The following is a 6000-nucleotide window of genomic DNA, read 5'->3' on the forward strand; positions in this document are numbered from 1 at the left end:
TGGAAATTTCCATGTACCTTGCAACCTAACGCTAAAGAAGGTACATGGAAATTTCCATGTACCTTGCAACCTAACGCTAAAGAAGGTACATGGAAATTTCCATGTACCTTGCAACCTAACGCTAAAGAAGGAACGGTACATGGAAATTTCCATGTACCTTCTAAGGTTCGTTAGGTTGCAAGGTACATGGGAATTTTTCATGTACCTTACAACCTAACGCATTAGAAGGTACATGGAAATTTCCATGTACCTTGAAACTTAACGAACCTTAGAAGGTACATGGAAATTTCCATGTACCTTGCAACGTAACGCTAAAGAAGGTACGGTACATGGAAATTTCCATGTACCTTGCAACTAAACACATATGCATATAATTTGTGAGGATACTGGACCAAACATAATAGACAAGTGAAAGCCTGAAAGTGGTCTTTCCTGTTCCGTCACATTCATGAATAAAACATACGAAGCTGAACAGTCAGCATCTTGTCTACAAAACCGTCATGTTATTAATGCCAGTTTCAATCCAACTAATCGAAGGCAAACTTATAGCTTATCTGTGCCGGCACTTGATTCTGTTTTTTGTACAATGAGTTATACAACCGACTAGAAAAATGGCACTTGCCTACATTTGCCGGCACCCATTAAGTTAACGCTCGTGGATGGAGAAAAGCATTGCAAGAGTTAAGTGTGTCTCTCTCAGAAAAGGACAACACATTGACAATGGCTTAAAGTCACATCTTTCGGCGCAAATTGAAGTTGAACCGCGTGGGAGTTCGTAGACGTTTTTCTCTTTTGAGCTAGACTGTTTACAATTTATAAAATCTTTGAAATATAAACTCTAAAAACAGTTCTCAAGTTACGAATTAACTTTAATTGACAACTGACACCTAAAACGACATACATAGTGCGGGACAGCTCTCCTTGGAAGAAGCATGGACCTGGAAATTAAGAAACGAGCGGTATAAATTAATATATTGCGGCAAAAATTACCAATGATAACACTTCGCCTCTTGTTTTGGATCTGAATACAATGTGAGTCTCTCTATGGGTATATCCATAAATCGAAGACGCGAAGATCACCGCCGAAAAAAACGAAGATCTCAAGATTAAAGCGAAGATCTGAAATTGACAAAAAATTGACCAAATCTCTGTGATCAAATACTAAGATATAAAACTCGTTAACACTACAGAAAATATCTGTAATTTCTTAATTTTGGCATTTGACCACATTTCACTGCGATTTCCACAACCGTGGTTTACAGTCACTGCCGCGAAACCACAGGAAGTCATTACAAGGCTCAAACGTTCAAACCGTTTCAATCCATAGAACGAAGATTTGCTTAAAAACGAAGATTTGCAAAAAAAAAAAAATGCAAAGAAAACGAAGACCGTGGGCACCCATAGAAAGGCTCAAATGTTTAAGACTACGGTAAAGCTATCATCGTCGGCAGGTCAAAAACAAATATAGAAACGTCAAAAGGACCAAAAAGTTCATGCACTAAACACTTCGCTTGAATGGCTTCACCGGGCACAACGTATGGTCGAGGATCGCAGTGAATGATTATGAGATCGTATAAATTAAATAGACCGTCCAATTTTTTTTATTTCATGTACTAAGCTTAATTATTATTAATTATTTTATGTACTAAGATGATCGAATTATTACGGAAACTATAAAATTCGCTAGTACACACACGTAGCTACACTGAAGTTCATATTTGAAATACTAACGGCCTTATGGAAGTAAGTTTCGGACGTTTTTAAGTTCTTAGGGCCTGTTCGCACTAGGACGAAAAATTTGGTTTGGTGTTTACAAAAAAATTGAAAATTTTGTAACTGCGAAATTTTGGTTTTTGTGGGCGCGTTCGCACTTGAGACATGTAAAATTATTTGTGAAACCACAAAAATCAATCGAATCGAAATAGAAACCATGTTTCGTGTGCGTTCCTTCAATTATTTCGTTTCAGTCAGGAAGAAACGTTCGAATGATTCGAAGCGCCTTCTTTTTGGAAGAACTGCTGCTGGGTAGCGAGTTGAGAATCGTAAACTTGCTGGCATGAACTGACAGTGCTGTGACCGTAACTTGTCCACCTGAGAGTCGCATTGATAGCCATATGTAGTTGAAGCAGAGTTGAACAACTGGATAGGATGCATTTGGTACAAACAAATAGGAATCGGTGTTTCTCTCCTCTATAATTCATCTCTTTTCGGCTACCGCTATAAAATAGCGGCGTAAACATTGATTTGCTTAGGATCAATTTTGACATTTGATGACCCGTTGAAGGGTATCTGTCAAGGAACAAAAGATTTTCTCGCCTGACAAAAAATTGTAGGCCTCCAAAGCTAGTCGACGGCGTGTTTGAAGTTTGGTAGCACTTGCGAAAATTTTGGTGGGTCACGAAAATCGTTCGCACTACAAATGGTTTCGCGTTGACAGATTTTTTTGCAAAACAAACAAAATTTCGCGTAGTGCGAACAGGCCCTTAGGCAAAGAAGATAATGGCTCATTACACGTACTTACCTGCATATCGTGCGTTTGTTTGCTAAACACGGCCTGTACCTTTGTGCGGGTCCCATGTAATTACAACAGACAGGCTTCAATGAAACTAGAATACTGATCGTTACTTGCTTGCCCTTTTGGCGGATTTGTAAAACCGCGGTAGCATCGCATGCACAACAAAAATTAAAGGAATGCTGTGGACGTTATCGATAACCGCCAAGATTGTGCACATCTGTTTTGTCGAAAATTAATTCAGGTTTGCAGCAAGGAAAGTAAAGGAAGTTATATCAAAAGACGTGTTGATTTGAGTAAAATAGTGCTCTTGGCCGGTGTCAAATTATTCAAGTAAATGGCATCGAGCAGCTTGATGCTACAGTATATATTTTTGAGGTAATTTAACCAAGCAAAACTGTCAGGCATTAGTGTTTCATTTCCGGTGCGGAGGAAATAACAACATCCGACTGCACGCAAGCTGTTTGTTCAAAGGTCACTCAAGAAATAACAAGCTTGCAAAATGCTGTGCGCCCGCCGGTTTAGCTGTACGCCAGAGTAAGCAGAGTCTAGTGTTATAGACGGTAGACGCTAATACTCGATGAAAGTGTTCGATATTTACACGAATTTCAGCTGGAAAGTCAGTGCAGAGAAAACCGTCGCGATATAAAACATGCTACAGTCCATGGATCAGATGGATCATCAGGTAATAAACCGTACTTTGACGTTGATAATTGTTAAACGACTGACCAGAATAATACAACGCAGCCCGGGCAACGCAGCTACAGCATAATGACTTAATTTGCGTGGGAAATGAAAAAACAATGTCAAAGCCAATTTTTTTTACAAAGGCAAGAAAACATTGCTATTTCTGCTGTTTCTTTATTTCCAGGTTCATGCTTCTTTTAAAGAAAGTTGTGCCATGCACGTATGTCATTCCTTCAGTTGCTTGTGTACAGTCAATTAAAGTTATATGTAATTTCCAAACTGTCTTTAGAGTTAATTATTTTTTTATACCTATATTTTAACCCCATCTTACCTGATTAATTGCGTAGGTTTTATTAGGGATTACGGACTCTCTGAAGCGCTCATGAATACGTAGGGAAGGTTTTAATATAAGGTATCATGGAAGGAAAATTGGCGTTTTCGTTCCAAGTGAAATTGTGTTCAAACCATAGCTGCTAGCCCAAATAAAGTACATATTTTTGGAAAGCTTATATAATATAGATTCTACTTTTGGATTCTGTTTTGATCATCTAGACCATAATAAGCAACGTCAGCATTTTGTTTTGCGCAACATAAGGTTAATTTTGCGAACACGTTTATATGAGCGCCTCAACTTATATGTGGAATTTGATCTACATATATAGGTCGTAAAAAGGTGTCTCACATTCTTCTTTTCTTGCTCCATTAATTTTTTTATCTATTTTTAACTTTAAAATGGCATTTGTATGGCTTTTTTAAGTTTAAAAACTCACAAAAAAATAATGGAGCAAGAATAGAAAAATCTGAGACACCGTTTTTTTTAGAGCAATATATGCAGATCAAATTCCACATAAAAGTTTAGGTGCTCACGTAAATGTGTTCTCAAATAAACCTAATGTTGTCATAATTGCAAACAAAATGCTGACCTATTAACCTATGTGTAATAACCATGCAGCCATGAATGGATTGAACACACTGATTTATTCGACACGAACTCACATTACAAATCACGTGATCAATGTCACGCAACAGATCTAAGTCACAACATTCCTCCCCTCTAGGATTACAAACTATCTGTCCCAAAACTTATGAGAAATCACTCGCAATCACTGGAACAGCAAAAACAGAAAGTTATGTGTCCTCTAATAATAAACAGTCCCTGTGATAAAGTCACAATCAACACAGGTAGTCTTTAAGGTATTCTCTGATAACAACAGTCCCTGTGAATAGTCACGATTAACACAGGTAGTCCTTCAGATATCCTGGTCTGACCCTTTTCCGCACAGGGCGTGTCCTTAGAGGACTTGACTCCACGGGTGTCTGGGTAGGTGTTGCTGGTGTTGCCGGTGGAGCCTTAGGAACATCAGGCTCATGGCTAACAACAGGGTCAGGTGACGTTACATGAACATCAGGCAAGGAAATTGGTGTCACGCTGGTTGTGTTGCCCGCAACTGGTTCTTCCACGACCTCATTCTCACGGCGTCGAACATGGTCCTGATGCCGCCGAATGACAGTTCCGTCGTCTAGCTGGACACGAGTTGACACCGGACCGGTTTTCTCCACAATTGTCCCCGACATCCAGGTCTTTTTGTGCCGGAAATCTTTTGCATACACAGCTTGACCTTCCGCTACTTCCCGCTCTTTAGCATGGTAATCGTGTGCGGTTTTCTGCTGAGACTGTTTGTCTCGCACCTTGTTGGCCACGCTCGGTGTCAGGCGATTAAGCTGTGTGTGTAGCTTCCGTCGCATAAGTAACTCAGCAGGTGGAACTCCTGTCGTGCTATGTGGTGTGGTCCTGTAGCTGAGGAGAAAGCGTGATAGTTTGGTCTGGACGCTGCCCTCCTCCATCTTCTCATAGCCTTCCTTAAAGATTCGCACAGCCCGCTCCGCCAAACCATTTGAGGCAGGGTGATATGGTGACACCTTGATGTGCTTAATTCCATTCTTCTTCATGAACTCCTGGAATTCTGAGCTGTTAAAGTTGCTTCCATTGTCGCTGACCAGTGTTGCTGGTAGGCCATGTGTAGCAAACATCTCTCTGAGTTTCTCAATGGTGGCGGTGGACGTGGTGGACCTCATACGATGCACTTCTAACCACTTTGAGTATGCATCCACAACTACAAGGAACATTTCTCCTTTGTAAGGTCCTGCATAGTCAATGTGAATCCTTGACCATGGAAGTCCCGGCCACTCCCAGGGGTGCAACGGCGCCTCTGCTGGTGCACTCTGATTTGACTGACATTTGTCGCAGCTTTTCACTTGCTTGACGATGTCCTGATCCATGCCCGGCCACCAAACGTAGCTTCTTGCTAGGGCTTTCATGCGAGATTCACCAGGGTGGGCCTCGTGCAGTTCAGTGAGCACTTTCGATCTTCCCTGCGGCGGTACAACCACTCTGGCTCCCCAAAGTACACAACCATCTTCTACGCTCAATTCAGTCCGCTTGGTAAAGTAAGGGTTTAGCTCTTCGGAACTGTTCTTAGTCGGCCATCCTTCCAAAACGAAGTTAAGCACTTGTGAGAGGATTGGATCCCTCTTGGTCCACTCTTTGATGTGACCACTGTGCACAGGTGTGCCTTCCAAATGTTCCATTAACAAGATGGTTTCACCTGGTACTGGAACTTGATCAGGCGTCTCAGGCAAGGGTAGCCTGCTCAGGCCATCTGCATTGCCATTGGTCTGGCCGGCCTTGTACGATATCTTATACTCGTAAGCAGACAAGGTAAGTGCCCATCGCTGAATTCGCGGTGCTGCAAGGGCAGGAATCCCTTTCTTCTCATTCAACAGACCTTCCAAGGGTTTAT

This window comes from Oculina patagonica, chromosome 9, assembly GCF_052425735.1.
Source record: "Oculina patagonica isolate OP01 chromosome 9, crgOcupat, whole genome shotgun sequence".
In the NCBI taxonomy this organism is placed as follows: Eukaryota; Metazoa; Cnidaria; class Anthozoa; order Scleractinia; family Oculinidae; genus Oculina; species Oculina patagonica.